This window comes from Eptatretus burgeri, chromosome 10 (assembly GCF_056783735.1).
Source record: "Eptatretus burgeri isolate ZD-2024b chromosome 10, Ebu_testis_v1, whole genome shotgun sequence".
NCBI lineage: Eukaryota > Metazoa > Chordata > Myxini > Myxiniformes > Myxinidae > Eptatretus > Eptatretus burgeri.
In genome coordinates, this window is record NC_140970.1 from 74,081,163 (window position 1) to 74,101,720 (window position 20,558).

Consider the following 20,558-nt stretch of genomic DNA (forward strand, 5'->3'; position numbering starts at 1 on the left):
CCAACCTGTTCATCAAGTTTCGTCCAAATCCGTCCACAACTTTTTGGGGTATCCTGGTCATAGACAGACAGACAGACAAATAAACAAACAGGGGCAAAAACATTACCTCCGTACACCTTCTGTGGAGGTAACCACATAAATGAACACGAGATACAAGATGAAAACATCTGCTGAAACATCAATCATCGATAATTGTATAAATTGTTGCATTTGCAACTTCACCAACGCCAAAGCTCATGAAAGAGCTGAAAGCAATGAACGACTGGGGAAATTGATGATTTTGTGCACCACGACATTCAGACTATTGCACATAAGTAGTTGATGTGATTGCTGTGTAGGCGATAAATACATGACGTATGAAGGGGGATTTGATAAATTATGGGAAAAAAAAATTGAGAAAAGACAGAAAGAAGGGTGGGGGGATATGAAGTCAGAAGTAGGGAACTGCGATTGGAAGAAAAGGGAGAAAGGAAGTTTGATGGAGACATCAGTAAGACACCATAGATATAGGAGTAATCACCGAGTGAAACATCACGAGAATTACTAAATATATATATTTTTAAATCACTAATCCATTATGATTACATGAAGAAACTTTTATTTTTTAGGAATTATTCTTGGCAGAGGACAAACACAGACCACGAAATCATGAGTTGAGCAAAAATCAATGATAAATAGGACGTACATGAATTTAATTTCAAAATGAAGTGCAAAAATAATATGCTTCACTATGATTAAAAAGAGGAAGAATAGGGTTGAGTGATTTGTGTTTTTTATTTTTTTTTCAGGGTGGAAATTTTAATCTTTTTTTGATCTACAAGGAGGCCACAATGTCTTGTCACCCCAGGTGAAAATTGACATTGCTTGTGTGTGGAGAGTGTTAATTCGTTTCGTTTTTTCAGATTGAGTGAGCGTATAACCATGGGTGCACGATACAAGCAATTACACCATCGAACAACGCATTGTTGTCAATGTCTGGGTTCACGAATGTCCACAACAGGGGGTCACCGGTGCTGCCTGCTCCACTTGAATGGCCACTTCAAAGCACAGACCTGTCGACATGTGATCATTCCCTTTGGGGCTTCATAAAAGACATTGTTGTACATCAGTGTTACAAAACCATTGATGACCTCAAACAAGCAGTGAGGCTTGCTTTTAATCGTATCACCCCCCACAAATGCTCCAGAAAATGTCCCACAGAACATGGCGCAAAATTATTCTCTGTGATGACTGATTAAGTGTCTGGTGGATCCGTTTGCACTCAAAGGCTCATGTCAAATGCTGTAAAATGTATAATAGAATAACAAAAGTACTGCGAATGTATGTGTGGTGTTGCTGCAGCTTTGGAAAACTAACGCACACAACATTCAGGTTCCAATCGCTCAGTTATTTCAGTAAGTACGTGTTTTATAGATAGCTTCCTTTCCCTTGTCGGGTGGGTGGTTAAATGTTCATGTGCTGTGAAGTTATTTTAATAGTCAGGTTTTCTTTTGGTTATTTTTACACCACCAACAACTACAATAGCACCAGCATCGTTTTACCTTAATCTCGCTTCTTAGCAACACCATCGCTCACGTGCGTGTCAGCTCATGCGTGGGCAGAGGCCACGCAGAATACACTTCCTCTGGCTGGTTGGTGGGCAGAGCCCACACAGAACCATGTTGCTCAACTTCTTGTTGGAGGGGCGGTCCTTTGGAAGAAGGTGGAGTTCAGGGAGGAGCCGCACAGCAGTCCTTGACCAATCAGTGTGTAGCGGTGAGGGCGGAGACCCCCCCCCCCACACGGGGAGGAGGAAATAAGAGCGTAGATGGCTGGTCGAAGAAACGAGAAGAGAGATTTTGCCACAGTCCTCGTCGGTGTTGGCCCTGGTCCTCGTCCACCTCCGCTGCCTCCTCCTCCAAATGATCGCGAGCTTGGGCGATCACCTCGATTCACCTCAACTGGGTTCGGCTGCGCTGCTCAGTCCTTTGGTGACCGGAGCTCCGGCAAGGAGTGGACACCAGCCCCGCGCTCGTGGCCAGGTAGCCGGCCAGCTTCCCTGATCTTCAGCCCGACTGTTCTCTGGGCTGGAGATCCAAATAAAGACCAATTGGTCTGATTCTTTGGGGGTGTTGGGGGGGTCCGATTCTTTGGGGGAAAAGCCAAGTGTGTGTGTGTGTACGTGTGTGTGTACGTGTGTGTGTGTGTGTGTGTGAGTGAGACAGCAGTCTAGTAAGTCGTAAAACTGTTAAGTGCTTTTGCCTGTACATTACTTGCCTTGCTTTCGTTGGTTTTACTCTGCCCTTTGTGTTCCCTCCCTGCCTATTGTAAATAAATATCCATATTTATTCAACGTATCAGCTCGTTTTGTGTTTTTCATTGGTTCGACAGGACGCGTAATTGAGAATTAGTAAAAGCTGTTACGCTCTTTTTAAATACCTGGGACATACAATTAAGGGGACATTTGTGCTGATGGTTCTTGGCGATGAAATCGCTTGGAATCGCACACAGAACGAGCGCACTCAGCAGCTCGTTTTCGTACGAGTTCTGTCAAGGGTGAATTTCCCTGGCAGTTGGACCACGTGAGTATTTAGGTCAATTGAAATTGTCAATCGACCCTACCCCACGTGGTCTATCCATTGGCAAACTTCGGTCCGATAGAGGACCCGTCAGCTCCGGACTTATCCGGGGTGATGACCTATACATTCCGGGCGATCGGTCAGGCCGACTTGCAGCTCCATCGAATGGTCGTGTTCACAACAGTATAACTTGTACAACACTTCAGTGTTATCAGATAATTTGATAAAAGGTAATGTCACAATTTTTACAAGGGGTGACAAGACATTGTGGCCACCCTGTACAGGATTGAAAATACTGTTGTTGATTTCCACCCGTTTGACGTGCGCACAACCTTTTCAACCAAATCCAGGCCGCGCGTCCACTGAACAAGCAATCCAGTCGCAGCTTCCGGATCAACGCCAAAACCCAGCTACGGGTTTTTTAACCACACCATAGATCAGCCAACTCTTCTGTCCACTTCACTACAGGGTCGATCACCAAATTATCGTTGTACCTAATTATTCACGCAGACAGAAATGCTGGGGATCTCCACCTCAACAGAGCCTGCACGAAAATGAGCTGCTTAAGCAGCTCGTTCCGTTTGTGATTGCCGAGCAGTTGTATATCGCCAAGCCTCATCGGACCCGATTATGTTATCGGTGTTAAAAACCAGCTTACATTCCAAATGCTCCATGGCAGTCAATGTGAGGAAGGGACGCAATGAGCAGGTGACATTTATTTCCATTCACCGGCATGCAATGAATGGAGGAATGGGGGAAAAAAAGACATGAGCAAAAACCTACAGCCAAGTTCTCCTATGAAATGTAAAGCAAATACAACACAAGCTCTTAACAGTTTCCTACTTATAAGATGGGCTCACAGACACACGTACACGTACACACCCAAAAAATGGTGGCTGATGCCTTTAATAAGGACTTCAACTCAGGTTCTAAGTTTCAGCTCATCTGTCCTCTATCTCGAACCTCTCCACCTCGTGTGGTCTTCAAGCTGTCCGGACCCGGGCTCAGCGAGAGAGAGATGGATCCAATTGCCATGAGCCGCGATCCTTCCCAAGTTCCAGCAAATCCTCTCGCGCTTCCGAGCACATGCTGGTGAGACGAGGTGCTGATCCTTCCCGTCGATGCGTCGCTTCCTCATAGAACTACCTCCAAGATGAGGCCAAGGAGTCACACCAAGCCGGGAGCCAAGCGGAGAACAAACAGCTCCGAGCCGAGCAACCAGCTCAACTCTCTTCCGATGAACAAAGCCAGAGCCCAAAAAGCCTCCACCTCGCCAAGCAGAACCCAAAGGCCTGCTAAAAGCCAAGCCGAAGCAAAAAGCCTTCAACCCTAACCCGAACCAAGCAGAAGCCGAACCAAACTAAAAGCCGGCGTGAACAAAGCAGAGGACCTCTTCTTTATTCTTATCTACCCCTCCCCCAATCCCGGCGTGACTCATGTCCTCATGCTCCATCCTCCGCTCAACCACGGATGGGAGGGAGTTGCTTTCGTCATGAATCACTGGATAGGAGGACTCTTCTTCCTCTTCCCAGAAGAGGGGGAGGGGCGTCTTCCTTTGTGTTGTGATCGCTCCTTAACTATTAAATTGAATCGTAGCACACTTAATCGATTTCTGCCCATTAAACAATGGAAGGTGAGCTGTCTATGGAACATGAACTTATCGACATAACTGAGCTAAAGGAACCTGCATGTTGAGTACGATCGATCAAATTCCAAATTCGTAACAATACGAAAAAGATTTTGGGATCGATACATGTGACAGTTGTTCAAACATTTCACACTCTAAATATTGTCAGTTCTAGTTTCACTGCAATGCACCGTGATCCCTTCTGAACTGACCGTCAAGCATTATGTTGGGAAATTTTGGAGCGGTGTCTGTCGACTTCATTGCTTGTCAAATACTGCATTAAACAGTGGACTATTCAATATTACCTGAACAGTCTATTATGTCTGCACTTCCTGACCTGTGATTTGGCAAGCATTTCATCATGCGAAAAAAGAAACAAACAAATTGAAAATATTTCGAACGAGAAGGGCGCTCGGTGGAGCACACACCTCCGCGACGTCATGCCCGATTCCACGAGAACATATCTGGCCCGATTCATTTTTTAAATATCATGTGAGATAATTGTTTTTGGCCCAACTTCTCAAACGTGAAGAATCATTTAAAAAATTATTGCATCCAGATTGGAATTTTCAACTAGATTGAATCAATTGTTCCTTATCACACACCCAATGAGTTCACCAATTTTCATATGAACCCATCCACAACTTTTTGAGATATAGTGTTATATATCATTTCAGCTCAATCTCTCAAAGGTGAAGAATCACTGAAAAAATTCCAGTCGTCGGATCCGGATGTTCACCAAAATCTCATACTTTCGTCCTTGTCACACACCAAACCTGTCCACAAAATTTCATCCGGATCCATCTACAATTTTTGGAGATATCCTGTACATAAACAGACAGACAAACAGAAAGGAGTGAAAACATAACCTCCTTTACCTTCGGTGAAAAAGGTAACAAGACAGCTCATAGAACACCTTACCCTGTGCAATGTAAAGTATATCATTCAATTCAAATAAAAGAATGTTTTTAAAGGTCATATTAAAAAGCATTCTGAAGTTTATCACCATTGTGCAGTGTCTTAATACACCACCTTATTTAACATGTCCAAGTACTGCAAAACTGGAGGTTTTTGAAAGCAGTAAGAAGGCTATTTGTGTTCTATAATGTTCAAGTACATAATTAAATTTAAATAACATAAAGATTGCAAAGGTTGTATAAAATAAAAATTAATTCCGGGTTTTACTGCCATTGATGCAGTGGCTTTTTAACATCACCCGATAGAACACAGTGAATTTGTTCTTCGTACCTGTTGTTTGTGTCGTTTATGACGTCCTTATAAACGGTAAGTTTCCTGTTTCGAATGATTTTCAATTCGACTTGATTGCCAAGCAAGCAGACAGAGTAAAAAAAAAAAAAAATATATATATATATATATATATATACATATATATATATATATATATATATATATATATATATATATATATATATATATATATATATATATATATATGTATGTGCATGTGCAGGAGGGATGATTTCAGAGCCAAAGTACTCTTCAACAGCAGGTTCGTGTTCCGATTCGTGTTCAAAACATAACATTCAATTGAAATAAGTTTTTCCTCATAATAAACTGATAAAATGGACAAACAGACATGGATCAATTGCTTAACCCTACTTTTCACTTCATGTACATGAGGTAGTGAGATAGATGTGTGTGTGTGTGTGTGCATGCGTGCGTGTGTACATGCGCGCGCGCAACGCCTTTTCTGTCATTTCTCGACAATTTCACACTCGTTGACCAATCTCGACCAAATTTAGCATAAATGCTGGGGGTATCCAATTTCAGATAATGGGCGCAAATGCTCCATCCCACCCACGCAAGGAAATTCTCTGTATGTACGAGTGTTTGTACGGCTGAAAATCAATAAACTGACCTCAAACAAGGAAATGAGGCCATTTGGTCCATCATTGCCATGTACACTCATGAGAGTAAATTTTTGCTCCAGCTTTAAACATCAATCTTCTTGATGGGATACTTGAATCGAAATAACCTGATCTTGATCTGGTATCCCAGCTCATACACACACACACACGCGCGCACACACACGCACACGCACGCACACACGCACCTGTATTATACTTTGTAAAAGTTACAGCACAGCTGATAATGATCATAAAGAACAAAATTTTGCCTTGAAACGATCAAATAAAAGAATATTTAAACACTGTCGCTTCCCTGTTAAGGAGCCATTGACCCCATGTGCAACGGCAGGACAAAAATCTATTGGTCGTCAATAAAAGAACTCCAAGAAATTCGGAGAGAAACCCTATCTGCAACAAAACAGTGAAACAAACCCCATTTCAGAATTTGCTGAAAAACAATAAAGATATTTTGCTTTTTTCTTGTTGAAATTTTAGATATAAACTTGAAGTTCTCTTTCTGCACAATTGTGATTAAAAATCTCTCCGATTCCTCATAAGATCGGATATAAATCTGTTGAGAATCTCATGAGGTATGGAGATTTTGTTCATAAAGAAAGAATGTTTCACATGAATACCCACTGCTCCATGTTTCAACCTCCATCATGTTAATGTATTTACTGTATTTCATTAAAACCTCATCTGACCCAATCCCCACCAGCTGGCTTGTGTTTCAGGCTGAAAGCAGAGCTGCTGTCCAAACCGAGGCGACAGGGGGGCACAGTAATTGCATCCTTCGGGATTCCGCCCAACAAGCCAAACGGCTCCCCCACCCGCTCCCTTCCCTGCTAAGGAATGAGCACAGCAGGCCAGCGTTTGCTCTGCAACCATCTTGACCTTAAAATGGAGAGTGCTGGGGATTACGTGCAGTGAGTTGTTAGCGTTGCATTTTTTTTTTTAACCAAATGCTCTACTGTCATTTCCTGATATTTGTCTGAAACTGCATATGGATTCCAAGGAGCCTTGATGCATGAGGAGGCCCATCATGCCTCTGACATATTGACACTCGATTTATTGAACACATCAGTTTATCGACATGATTTCATTGGGGGGTGGGAGGGAGGAATATGGAGAAGAAAGGTGGGGGCAGGAACAAAGAAACCACCTGGGTGTTCTTTCAGTTGAGGGGAGGGGGATGTAATGGGTGATGGGATGAGGAATGAAGAAACATCGACAACACATTTACCTGTTCACAAGACCCTCTTACAGACATCAAAATCACTCATCCAACACCAAAACTACCTATTAGTCCTGTGAATATCCGAAAACCTCTCGATGCTTCGAGGTACCTATCCAACTCAAATTTAAACTGTTGCTGCTGGTAACACCTCTCCAGGGAGGTCATTCCTTGCATCAACTACTCTCTGACTAAAAGACCCATGCCCGAATACCATCTTCAGTCTCCTCTTATTTACTTTAAGACTGTGGCCCCAAGTCTCGTCACTTTTCATTCTGCAGGGAAATTCTCTCCATGTTTATTTTGTTTATCAACTTACAAAATCTTCCATGAAGAAGCAATCATTGAGTTAAAGTCTGGAATTAAAACTGTGAAGAAATCCCATCATTCCAACTTGAAAAAAGTTGCCCATCACTCAACGGAGTACTACTCAACCCTACCCTATCGACTGGTGCCCCTGCATCACGTGTCTCTACTGGATTCAGTACTATTTCTCAACACTAAGTGAATGTCCTGCGAAGAAACCGAAGCACAAGATCCGTTTAGTCCCTCTCCTCCAGTTTACCCCCCTCTTCTCACTCGGTCCTCCGACCCTCTCCAGATCCTCCAGGATGCCTGCGTTCTTCTCGTAACCCCCTCGTGGTTAAACTCTTAGAACGCAGGCTTTCTGCACATTTCCACTATTGTGTTCCTCTTATCTTCTGTTTGTGGAACCACCTTCCAGAGACAGTTCAATCACACTACCATTCCATCCAGCGATTCATTCAACCGGTGCAATATCATCTCACATCCTTACCAACAGTCTTTTCAAACACAGCCCTCCTCCATGCAGGTTCCTGTATTGCCTCACATCTTCTCGTATTTGTTCATGCCCTTGCTTGTGTGCAACACTTGCACTGCTCCCCCATTGTCAGTATGTTGCCCTTTTACCTCCACCACTGAAGGTGGATGGAAGTTATGCTTTCACCCCTGTCTGTTTTGTCTGTGTATACAGCATATGTTAAAAAGTTATATGTATGACGAGAAAAAATTGATTGGATTTTGGTCAAGATCTGGATCCGAAACCAGAAAAGAGAATCTTTAAAGTTATTCTTCACAATCGAGAGATAAGCTCAAAAACGACATTCAGCACAATATCTCAAAACATCGTGCATGGATTTAGACAAAAGGTTGTGGACATGTTGGTTTGGTGACAAGAACAAGCCGATTTGATTTTCGTTCAACTTTGGATCCAGATCCGGCGTATCGGTGGGATACAAAACATACATTGTTCAGCTTGACTGTGGTATGTGCTCTACCGAGTGCCGTTCCAGTTATCCTGCGTCACCTTGCTCTTCCTTGATCCTCAATCCTCTGTGCAAAGACAAAAACTCTTTCACCTGTGCATGCAATCTCAATATACTTTACATTTTCTGGGATTTCCCAAAAGGGATTTACAGGATGACAAACGTGCAATACGTACAATGTTTCTCGATTGCATTATAATATTGCGGTTAGAGTATTAAGTGAGAATTGGAGGTGGTCATGTTTATATGCAGCTAACACAGACAGTATTTAAAACAGCGCTTGAACTCCGTGGGGCTAAATTCGGTCTCCTCTTTCACAATTCAGCCTCGTCTCATGTAACCGGCCAAATAAAGGCAGTATGTCGCCTGGCCTCCCCTTTCCCACAGTTTGCAATAAACAGTCGCAAGTCGGTATAAAAGGCACCCCTACCCTTCCCCTTCACCAGCACCCCTCCTTGTACCCTTCCTCAGTACCCTGAACCATCTCAGCTAATCTCTGACCAGGCCTGCCCCTATTACTCCAAAGTGGACACAAATGGAGAGTCTCCAGCAGACATGGGAAGTGCTGTGGGAGGGGAGAACGGGGGAGAACGGGCGGATGGGAAAGTTTTGGTGGTACAAGAAGGCGCGTCGAGCAGAGAGCAACTGCTGCGATCCAGACAATAGCTGTACACAGAGCCAAGACCCATTTCTCCTTTGCTGTGTGCCGATTGAAAGCACTCATAAAGAAAAGGCCATTTTCAAAGGCTGCTGCAGTATGGCCCTCTCGTGTAAGCTTAACTATGCATGGGAGTACAGGAAGTAATGCTTACAAGGTAGTTCCTTCGAAAGGCAGAGAGGCAATTGGGATTTGGGACTAGTATCGATTTGCATTGACCCCGGTTGTAAAAAAATAATAATAATAATAATAATAATAATACAAAACTAAATATGCATCAAAGGTGCCAATTCTTTGAACAGACAGAAACCAAATCGTGTAACTGATTGTCAAATTGACACATCGATTGCAAAAAGGTTTCAATGGATCACTGAAGTTGGTTACAAAATTTAATAAATCCACATTTGAAAGTTTCCTCGACATTAAAATTGAGGTTTGTTCCATTACCAATCAGAAGCTTGTAGAGCACTCGCCAAGTGGCCCGAGCACTCAAGCAAGTATTCCAATGAAATGGTTGATAAACAATGGCCGCCTTGGCAAGCTCTCACGAGCTGATTGGTAATTGAACACAGGGGTATGTTCAGTCACCGAGTTTCTTGTGTAGCGCTCACCAAATGGCATAAGCACTAAAGGAAGCACTCCATTCAAAACCGCTGATAAGGAATGACTGGCTTGGCAAGCGCTGCACCTCACATCCAGACTATGGCTTTACCTCCCACTTCTGCTTCACAAACATCGCTGTTTATATCATTCATTCGGTACGTATCAAAATATCATCGACGCAACGAACAAGTCCAACAAATCTATGACGTCATAAAGACCATTATCAAAAAGAATGCACTCCCTCCCGCTTTGTCGAGTTCTGAATGTGTGGAGACAAATCAGAAGCTTCAGCACAGACTGGAGTGCAGGGAATGCATTCCATTAGCACCGATTGTACCGACACCAAATTCCCGTCGTGCAAATTCCCCATCCATCATTCCGCAGAACCATTCATAAAACATTACACATTCACAAAAGGAGAACGGGACGTTAGCTCAGCTACGACGAACTCGTTTTGTGTGAATGTGATGTCATATCGCCTGATGACCTTCCGTCTGACCGTATTGTTAGTCCTACAGACAAATAAATATTCTCTCGTCACTTATGATGCTCAAGTGGTTAGCTTGGTTGGAAATTAAATTAAAAAAAAAAATTATCACATGATGCATCAAGGAATCAATTTCAATGGAGTTAAAAAAAACACCCAGTAACAAGACGTGTAGTAATTAACGAGAACCAGCCAATCTCCCCATCTGACTGTGACTGTATTTACGTCATCCTATAATTATGTAGAAAAACGATTTTGATGCTGTTTTGTGGGGCACGGTGTCCTACTTGCACTCAACGGTTGAGTGATGCTTCAAATTGCCTGTTCAACAATTCAAATTCAGATCTCTACATTATGGCTCTGACCTCAACTGGTTGAAAAACAAACGACAAAGTTACAATCAAGTTGGAATAATACTCAAGTTTTAACTGGAGAATTAATAGAACACCTTACCCTGTGCAGTCTTGAGAAATAAGAACATGGGCGGGATCTGTGAGCGGAAAATTTGATCGGTCGTGATTATGTAAAATGCCGTAATGTTTTTCAAACTTCTACCAAACGGAAGGGTTTTGAAAGTGCTAAAAATGTGATTTGTGATTTATATTGTTCAAGCATATAATTCAATTCGAATAAAATAAAGATTGCAGAAAAAAAAAGGAAGATTACCGCTGTTGATGCAGATTCTTTTCCACCACCTTATTTAACACGTTGCATTAGTCTTCCATGCCTGTTGTTTGTGTTCCTTGTTGCATCCTTAAAAACAGTAATTTTCCTGTTTAAAATGATTTTCCAATTTTGTTTGATTGCCGGACAGGCACACAGAGTAAAACAATTATCGCACTCTTCTCTACGTGTGCACGATCAGGAGAAATTCAGAGCCAACGTACTGCTAAACAACAGGTTCGTTTTCCGATTCATTTTCCGATTAATGTTACGATCCGTGTTCAAATTATAACACTTTTCACCTTGTGTGCGTGAGATAATAATTGTGAAATCTAGGATCTGATCCTGATGAATCTAATTTTCCACTTCATATCATTTAATGAAAAAATAAAAAGCACCTTTAAGTAGAAATTGCAACTTCATTGAATTTCTCTATAAGTTATATCACTGTTTGAAGGACTGCACATGACCAGCTGAGCTCCCTGGAGACCCTCAGTATATGAATGTGCAAACAGATGATGTATAAGAGCATGCGGAAACTCACCCCCGACTGGGAAATTCGTGACTGGTTGAAAACTTCCTGGAAAGGACTGAAATCTGTATTATACCACCAGATTCTTTTTGTTTCCACTTGTATGTAATGTATAATTGAGCACCTTCTTGCCTCCTCTTGTACGACATCTTCCGATGAGGCATCCCACCCAATTACTCAACTCCACTTGTGTCAGGTTCCAAGATCTAATGGGAACAGGTGCAATCAGGGTAAGAAGTCAGAGGCAATAGTAAAGGTTGCCCACACAGGTATTCCTGAGCAGGTTGGTGGTGTGGGGGGGGGGGGATGCCTCAGGGACTGCATTTTATGGGACGTCAGTCACCCATGTGCCGAAATGCACCACATGCGATAAGCAAGTATTTTGACACAATCTAGAATGTATACACAGCACCAAAGTGCTGTGAGCATCATAAATTTGTGCTCTCAGATTGTGAATTCTGATCCCCTCCAGGTAACCGCATGCTGGTAAGAAGGGCTGTCTGCCTTCGGTTCCCACGTTTGCTGTCAGCTTTCCTCTGTCATGGCTTGCCCAGCTCTGCTGTTTGCACTCTGTCTGGGTGTGGATGTGGTTTCCACGAGCAGCCGTTCATTGCACCAACTTCAGGCCACCGGGCTCTTTCCTTCCGCCTTTTAAAACAAAAAAAAAAGTTAAAATGTGCGACAGCATGCGTACAACCAAACACATCCCCCTCCCTTTTTAAACTTCTCAAACCCGTCTTCTCCTTTTATGCATTCCTCACCTGCGAACTGTCTGACTTTCCATCGGCATGCAGTGCAAGCTGGATCCACCAGGTTCCAGCCTCGTTAAACACAATAACTCATTGTTAGCCGCTTCTGAACCACTCAAAAGACGAGCATCTTCAAGACGCTTGGTGTTAAGTTTAAGAGCGAGAGGACATGCTTATAAGGACAACCTCAACTGGTGGTAGCATAGCCAGAGGTATGCACACTCACCTCTGAACTGTTCATTCTGGGTTTGAATCTCGACTCAACTATAAACCGTCTTCCTCGTCTTTCACATACAAGGCTATGTATATATCAACGTGTGCACCGTTCATTTGAAGGGTGTTAATTAAGCTGGGTGTCCCATCTGCCAGCACCAGCCATTCGTGGATATTAAAGATCCCACGGTGTCCTGAAAACTGAAAAAGTACATATTCCGACACAAATCACCTTCAGTCCAATGTGAAGTCTGGCCAGCGAGTGGAGGGCTTTGGCCAAAAATTTCCAGCCAAGAAGGTGGTATTAATTAGGATTGTTAAAGTAACATTTTCAAGCCGTTCATCGACTTCGAACGTGAATCGTGTGTTTTTTTTAAAAGATACATTGCTAAATCATTCATGGTGTCCTTTTGCTTAAAGTTAGAGACAAACTTTCGTAAAAAAAAAAAAAAAAAAAAAGTTTGACTGACCATTTTTTTTCCTGCTGATGAAACCGTCACGGCCGAAACAGCACGGCTGTCCAGGATTTGTGTTCATGGCAACTTGTTAAAAGACCATTGCACGCTGCCCTTCTGGGTTGTGGTCCGTGGTAATACCTCATGGAAATGTCTCGCACGTCAATGAGAAACGGCACAATGGCCGATGGCATCGTTGATGGTAAAGTTAACGAAGGAGTTAAAGAGTAAACTATGGAGCATCACGTGGTATTTGGAATGTTTAAAAGACGTGAAAACAAACGTTTTCATCTCACAAATGTTCAGGAAAAGAAACACTTTTTATTCCTTTGTTGAGGGGATGATGTGTGGATGTGATGGGGTGGGTTCGGGTAGGGTGGGAGGTTAACGAAAGGTGAGAGAGGTCGATTTTTTAAAAAGTAAATAAGAGTAAAGCGATGGTAAAGTAGGGAATGCACATTGTTACTCAGTTACCAATTTAACGCTCAACTTTGGTGATGGTAACGTTTTTATATAACTTGCATCAATGTTCAAACGGATCATTTCTTTCATGTGACCACAACATTTGATCATAACGCTATGGTACAACATTCTCACAACCTAATGGCAATATTCAGATGCCAATAATTGGTTCACGGGGACCAGCAGTGACCACTATTTTTGGCTGCTCTTCGAGCACCCTTATTCTGGACATTTCCATCTGTCTGTCTGTCTGCGAAACTTTGGTCAAGCCTTGGGGCTAAACCACTCAACCGATTCCAATTAAATTTGGTAGGTTGGACCAATATTTCTGGGAATCGTGTACTTTCGAATCTGTGACCCCAGGCCTGAGCAACGGCCCTTTAAAGTGTTCAAAAATCGAAATAAATAAATAAAAAATTCAAAAAAAACCAAGCTGAGAGTTCTGTGCACAATCTATCGAGCTCCCTTCGTGCCAATTTGCAGCTCTAACAAAAAATATTTGTAGGAAGAGATAGGTTTTGGGCGAATACATGTCAAACATTTCAGAAACGGTTAATTGCGAATATCTCCAAAAGAAAGTCTGATTTTGATGAAACTTGGGTGAAATGTGTACAATGTGGCGAGCATGTACACAAAAATGAATGGTTGCTACGCACACCTCCATTGCTTAGCAACAGCTAAAATACTTTATCGTACATCGTACACTTATTGTGGACTGTACAAAAAATCAATACCTCCGAAACTGGACCTCTGAGGGACCTGTTTTTTGTTGTGCCCAAAGAGAATGTCTTACAGCATCATATAAAAAAATTAAATCTTTAGCAAATAGATAAATGGAATTACCAGGGCTGCCATTTATTAGAGTCTCTTTGGAAACATGGCTGAAATTTCACAAGGCGGGTTTCTGGGCGCAAATTAAGAGGGCTGTGATAATCATATTTATTGTGCTAAATTGATCGATAGCATGTACATGAATATTGGCTCGTCGTGTCGGCCAGCTTTCCATCTAGAGCGAGCAGCCATGTCGCCTACCGGCTTGTTGTTGTGTCTGTCTGTTTGTGACTCTCTCCAGAGCATAGCTCCATGATGTTTGATGCGATCTTGATGAAACTTGGACACAAGCTCGATATCATGGTCTCGTGTCTTTTTGTACGAGAGGCGTCCCACACCCCTTGTGGTCAGAGCCATGCCCACTTCAACTTTTTTTTTTGTTTTCTTCTCGCAATTTCATTTCCTAGAAGCTGTGCGAAATGTCCATAAGTACAACATATAAAAATTCCGATTTGATTTGGTCAATTTTGACGGAAGAGATAAATTTTTACAGTTGGGCTTCCTCAAAAAGCTTCCACGAATTCAATTGTACCTATCGTGGCATTGTTCAATAATGCCCGCGAACCATCGTCGCCTCCCGGCAAGTAACAATACAAGTTACCTTAACACAACCGAGACACTGATCTTTTATTTATGACATTTATTTTGCACTTTTCAACTTGTTTCTGCAACACTGAGTCTTGCAGACTAAGATGAGGGTTAAACCCCCTCTCCATCACACTCAAAACAGATACTCCAACTCCAAACATTACACCGCAAAGTTTACATTTACTGTGGGTAAATAAAAAGTAATCATCATCATTTATTATGCAGCCTGTGGTTGCATCATTGCTGGTAGTGCAGCTGTGCCATAGATGCAGTGCCCCCTGTTACCAGGAAGCTGGTACTCATTTTGCAAAGCTTGGAAGGAAGACAGATAACACCAGGTGGGATTGACTCAGCCGAACATCACCACAGTAACTTGAACTCAAGACCCTGAGATCTCAAGCCAACCATCTTATTTCCATTAACCCAACGATACAAAGTAATGAAGGCAATTAATTCACAACACGTTGATAAAACGTTTTAAAACGTTTATCCACGTTTATCAAATGCCAAAACAAAAAGTTTGTTTAACATTTTTTTGAAACATTCCTTCAACTTGGTGACAACATTACAAGTTTTCTGGGAAGAAGAGGGAGCCAGGAGGTATCAAATACATTATTCTGCTATCACACTAAAATAGGCAATTCGTTTTATTGCTGGATAATGCATCGGCCACAGACCTGCAGATATGCAATCTCGACGTTATATATTCGATTTTTAAGGGTTATAAAACAAAGGCTAAACCTGCTGTTGACTTAACGGTCAAGGAAGCCGACTTAAGATCCTCGGATCTTAAGTTCTAGCTACTGTAAGCTATTAAATTAACACCAGGTGGGGTTAACAGCCTGTCATCCTTCCAAGGTTGACAAAATGCATATGTACCAGTATAATGGCAATAAAATTTTTTCACACACACACACACACACACACACACACACACACACACACACACACACACACACACACACACACACACACACACACACACACACACACACACACACACACACACACACAATAAAATAAAATTGCACCTCCCGAGACACCAACCGCACGGCCCATCACAGGCAGAAACAACACAGGGCCCAATACAGGCTCGCCAAGCGACTCAAGTACTCATGCAAGTACTCCAACGAAACGGTGAAGAAACAGTGAGTTTAACGTGTTTCTAATCAAGTGCCAAACAAAAACCTCCCGGAGACGAGCCAAAATGTCAAGCCACGAACGCTGACGTCTCCGGATGTTTATTGGCATTACAATGTACCCAGCGATTGGAAGTCTGTTTCATCGATGTTCCTTTGAGAGCATGGATACTTTACAGAAACAAACAATCAAGCAGCTTGGAGAATGCGCACCAAGTGGCTTAAGCACTCAAGAAAGCACTGCAACGAATGGGTTGTAAAGAAATTGCTAGTTTGCCACGTGATTGGAAACGCGGTCAACGTACGCCTCCCGGAGATGCCCAAAATGTCAAGCCTCGAATGTTGACGTCTCCAGATGTTTATAAGCATTGCAATGTACCCAGTGATTTGTACCTATGAACAGACATTCAATAATATGAGTAAAGAAAGTGTGAAGGCCCGGTCACACCTTGACGTTTTAGCCAGCGATGGCAACGTATTAAAATGTATGTAAAACGCTGGCTTACGTTGAACTTTTGATGTTTTTTTTTTTTAAGATTCGGACGTATTCATAACGAGTTGGTCTTATGTATAACATATTAGTAATGGACACAGCACGTTTCGTTGTGTTATAGATAACTTATACCAACGAATGCTGAACCTGTTGGCCGACATGTTGTCGGCCTACACAACCGATGCCCAACGATAGTCTAACTTAGGCATAGCGCGTTGCACGCATCACCGACGATGTCGTGACGTAGCCTATTAAAAGGCTGACGCACAACGATTCGAATCATAACTGCCATAGAAATGGAAGTGACAACATCGCGGTCACACCTTGGCGATCTTGCCAGCGTATGCCGACCTAAGAAAAATGTGTCTAAAACGTTGGGGGCACGTCATATACGGTACGAATAAGTTTAGTATACGTGAGTAGAACGCTAAAGTACGCTATCATACGTCGTAGTAAGTAGAGTACGTCAAGAAATTTTAAACATGTTCAAAATTTTACGACGTACTCTGCGTATGACACACGTTCCGCATGCGATGGGGATAAGTTTTACACACGATATGTGGACGCTTAAACACGTCCACAAAGGCTACTTATAAGCTACTCATAAGTCGAAACACGTCGCGGTAATGTCTTTTTTACGCGAAACTTATTTCTAACTTATGTTTGACGTGCTTTGAACCAATTCTTTACGTAGTCCCAACACACATCGACGTATGTAGACGTATTCCAATGACGTCTTCCGGTCGACAAAAAATAAAAAAATGAACGTGTTTCTAGGTTACAACTGCCATAAAAAGACGTGTTCCCAGCGGTTTTGGGAATTGGTATATAAAAATGGTGTTCATAAAAGGGGAACCCAACAGTGTTTTCGAGTCCTTTTTGCGTCGATGTCCATGTCAGCAGTATCAGTATCAGTATTAGTAGTAGTATTAGTATTAGTATTAGTATTAGTAGTAGTTTGTTCATGTTGGCAGTAGTAGGTGAGTGTGAGGGGGAGGGTGTGGGTTATGATGGATCGTCCTTGCGTCCGCGTGTCCACGGGTAGGTTCATAGGCTGCCACTCAACGATTTAAATGGCTGCATCTCCACTATTGAAAGTAGACGCTTGCGCTCAACAATTGGATTTTTTTTACACTCAACGACTTTTAAACGGTACCACTCAGCTAGTTTCATTGTTTACAATGAACGATTTAAATTGCTGTCACTCGCCTTTGTTTTTTGACGCTGGGGTTTTGAAATTTGAAGCGTTTCTTCTGAACGTGTTAAAACGCTCAAACTCGACTATTTTAAATAGACGCTGCCGATGGACAATTGGAATCGTAGCCAAGCTAGACATCGAAGTGTGAACATCCTCGTCATGCCGAAGAAAAGTTTGAAGAATGCTGCAAATAAGTGTCCTTGCCGTGGCCGTGGACGCTGACGCAAGGACGATCCATTATACCGACGTCTTTCAGCCTATGAGTAACTTAAAAGTAACGTCTGTCGACGTGTGGCAACGATCGCGTAACGTGCCAACAACACGTTAATCATAGGTTAGAAATAAGTTTCGGGTACGCTAAACATTACCTCGGCGTGTCTCAACTTATGATTAACTTACAAGTAGCATGTGTTGACGTCTGTCAACGATCGCAGACCGTGCATACAACTTGTGGCCAGCGTAGCGGAACGTGTGAGTCATACGCCGGCATACGTCGTGAAATTTCAAGCATGAAAAAATTTGAGGACAACCGAAAAGTACAACGTTTAAAGCCAGCGTACAACGACGTATGGCAGTGTTTTTCAGCGTGCTCTCAATGTTATCAAAACTTACCCATAACGTATTCAACGTGTGCCAGCGTTTTAGAAAAAAAATTCTAAAATCGGCATATGTTGGCTAAAACGTCAAGGTGTGACCGGGCCTTAAACAACAACTTTATCGTTAAGAAATCGTTGTGGCCTGTTCTAAGTCAAGGTAAAGTTGAGAAGGCCAAAAAACATGGTGGTTTCAGACCCCAGCGGAGTTACCCAGGAAACACCTACAGACTCAAAGAGCGACGTGGCCAAGGATCGCCTGATTCAGGATATAATTAAATAAGGCCGTTAATCATCTTCAAAAGGAACGTTTTAATTAACCCAAGCACCCAATTTTCACGATTCTACTTCCTTGCAGTTTTCTTCATATGCCTGCAAAGTTTCAGGCTGCAAGGTTTTTTAATTTTGGAGTTATGGAGGAGGTGCACGCACGCACGCACACACATTGCCTTTTATTCTTAATAGATATGCAGGCTGTTGCATTACAGGTTGCATCAACCCTCTACTGCTACGACTACTACTACTACTACTACTACTACTACTATTACAAATCCACTTGCTCAGCTAAGGAACATAGCGACCCCCACAACTGTCGGTCGTCCACCTTCAGCCAACATTCACGTGGGCTAAGGCCAATCTCATTGGTGCACTGGCTTAGCCAAGAGAGTTTTAGACATCCTCGAGGACCATGCCAGGTTTGATCGGATCGGTTACTGTGGTAAAGATTCATGTCAAATTCCAGGGATATGTGGACTGGTGTCAGACATGTCCAAACATAGAGTAGCATCTCTTTGCAATAGAATGTGATCGCTCTAAGTTTAGTGATCTCGCATATAGTACTGTTTGAGACTTGGTCTAACTATCAAACCCCAAGGATGCAGCGTTGACATTGCAAATTGAAAGCTTGTGAGGTGCCTTGGTCTTGATGTGGAACATTTATGGTCAACTTAGACGGTGATGTTTCTCGACAACGTCTCGTTGCCCCATGACAGAGCCAACCATGCCGATTCATCTGTGCACATAAGGAAACAGTATCCAGATGAATGAATGTTGGAGCCCAGGTTGATGACGTGTTCCACTAACTCTCGGACCATGCCAGTGGTAGGAACCGGTAGGATGGAGGGCATGGGAAAATTATGTTCTTTAGTTTTTTCCATGAGGGCTTGAGGCTGAGGCTTTTAGCAACCGATTCAAAGCGGTTGAACATTGCCGCCCAATGGACACGTTCTCTCATAAATAGGATGGGATCATCTGCATAAGAGTAGATCAGTGATGACTTCTTTACTGATATCAATTCCAAGCTGATTTGCACATCTTGACATGATCCAGTGCATGGCACAGTGGAAAAGGGAAGGAGCAAGGATGCAGCCCTGATGTCCTCCAGAAGACATGGGGAAATATGATGATAAGTTAATGTCCATTCTAAGCAGGCTGTTGTATTTTTTGTGGAGATTCTGGATCATTTTAATGGAACTCCACTGCCTCTCAACACCATCCACAGAGATGTCCGATCAACCAAGTCAAATACGGCCTCGAGGTCGATATACGCCACATTTATTCGGCGCTGAAATTCCTGAAGAAGTTCTGCGAGAATGTGGAAGCATCTGTTATAAACCTATTTGGGGTGAAACCAGATTGCTGGGGGCATCGACGTTTCAGCAGGAGGGACTGAATACAGTTCAGAATAAAACATGAGCAAATACCTTCCCAGGAACTGAAAGAAACATGATCAGGTGATAACTACTGCAATACTTCACACATTGGAATCTCAGCACATTTCGGCAATTGTGCAGTGATGTCATCACACCCAGCAGCTCGCCCATTTTGAGTTTCCTCACCACATGACGGTTTCCCCAAAACACGTGTTTGCGTGTTTTGCACAAAGGCCTTTTGGAAATGACATTCATGACGTCATTTTGAAAGGCTCATATTGGGTTGTGCTACGGTTGTAAGGGCGGATAGTGAAATGAAAGGGTACAGTGGTGTTGGGGGATGACTGTGGTGGAGATACATTCGGGCACTGTAGCCATAATACGAGGAAATCTGTAGCCAAAGCCGACCCCCTAAAAAATTGGACCTCAGACATGGAGGAAGGATCCACGCACATGGTGATGTCATCACCAGTTATAGGGGCCTCCTATGGTGAGGAAGAGTGTCCATCTCACTTTCATGATCAGAATGCTGCTTTTGTTTTTTATTTAAATTCGGACTGGTACGCATGCACTGGATTGACCGAAAGGCAGGTCTGAGGTCATTTTTATGGATACTTCACTGACTCTTCCATCGACATCAGGCTGGGTATCCTGTCTGCAAGCACTGTT

General features: G+C 42.7%; 1 long non-coding RNA gene across 1 annotated transcript in view; it reads right to left on the reverse strand.

The window, feature by feature from the left end:
- Nucleotides 1-301: 301 nt before the first annotated feature.
- LOC147018885 (uncharacterized) overlaps nucleotides 302-20,558 on the reverse strand; it is a 90,118-nt gene continuing 69,861 nt past the window's right edge. Inside the window, exons 4-5 of the long non-coding RNA XR_015062573.1 lie at nucleotides 11,529-12,164; nucleotides 302-5,009 (exon numbers count right to left, since the gene is read on the reverse strand). This is a non-coding gene — a long non-coding RNA (uncharacterized LOC147018885). The remainder of the gene's footprint in view (nucleotides 5,010-11,528; nucleotides 12,165-20,558) is intronic.